Raw genomic sequence first — 1,433 nt, 5'->3', positions numbered from 1 at the left:
TTCCATGATCCAGCGGATGTTGGCAATTTGATCTCTGGTTCCTCTGCCTTTTCTAAAACCAGCTTGAACATCAGGAAGTTCAAGGTTCACATATAAACAATTTTTTGCATACACCAAACACACATACATACATATATATACACATATGCATGTTATATAAAGTATATTTTAAGAAAAATAACATTTAAAAAGGAACAATTCTTCTTTATCAATTCTTCTATTTCTTCTTCTTATTCCTATTTCCTGACCATGGTGGTATGTATTTCATATGGCACATGTATCTTCTTTAAGAATAAGAGAATGGCCATTCTATAAATAACTGCTTTGAATCTGGGCACATTTCTCCTTTGCTCTGGTGAGATCCTTTATAACACACCATAAAATGAGACCCCAATTTCCTCAGCCTTATAAAATATCCAGAAGTATTCAAAGCTGCCTTCAAAACGCTGGAAACCATAACATCTGAGGCCAGTCCCCAGAGGAATGGCCTGAGCCTCACATATGGAGAAGCTGTTAAAACCTCATCACAGAAGTGTTCGGTTCTCCTTCAGTCTGGAAGTCCTGCTTTCAAGTATGTGAAGTGTCCTGGTGGAAACAGCATGAGAGCTGCTTGGGGGCTACTGAGACCCTGTGAGCAGGTGGCAAGGGCAGTTGGGGGTTGGCTGGAAATAAAAGACATGGAAAATAATGAGCTTGATGGTGATTGTCGGCTTAGCTGTTTCTAGCTCGCTTCCATTCCGTTCAGAGAGCTGAGCTTAATAGGCAAGGTTCCCCCAGAGCATTTGGAAAATGACCAGAAAGAAGGCTCCAAGCGCATATTTAGAGAAGAGAGCACAGACACCACTTTGCTGCATGCTTAGACATGTGCTGGATAACAGAAGTCTGTGCAATGAGGCAGACATTCTATGTCCGTGCCGTCCAACATGGACGCCACCAGCCACCTGTGGCTATGAAACCCTTGAAACGTTGCTAGTGGGACATGAGAACCAGATAACTTTATTTCACTTTAATTCACTGAAATTTAAATTGCCACATGTGGGTAGTGGCTACTTGATTAGACAGTTTCATGAGGATAATGGAGTATGATTTGGCTCACCGACGTGCAAAACGCTTGGCCTGTTCAGTCTGTAATTTTTAGCTACTTTCCGTCTCTAAGGCTGTGGTCCCTGAGGATTTGTATCACAATGACTGTGTCTGCGCTCCGGCTTGTCTATCTCTGTCATTCTTGCTATTGCTTCCTCCTTTGCAAATAAACTTGATTTTTTCCTCCCCAGCCTGCTTCTTGCACACAATGCCGGAGGGCAGGGCTGTCTGCTAGCACTCGACCCCAAGGCTTAATTCAAAAGGCTGAGAACGAGTCCCTCAGGGCAGATCTGCTTAGACAGAGTTCTGCAGCACAGGGCTGGAGCCATCTGCCTTGACACCACTCGGCT

The sequence above is a fragment of the Bison bison genome, unplaced genomic scaffold (genome assembly GCF_000754665.1).
Source record: "Bison bison bison isolate TAMUID 2011002044 unplaced genomic scaffold, Bison_UMD1.0 scf7180017864518, whole genome shotgun sequence".
In the NCBI taxonomy this organism is placed as follows: Eukaryota; Metazoa; Chordata; class Mammalia; order Artiodactyla; family Bovidae; genus Bison; species Bison bison.
This window is presented reverse-complemented; position numbering follows the sequence as displayed.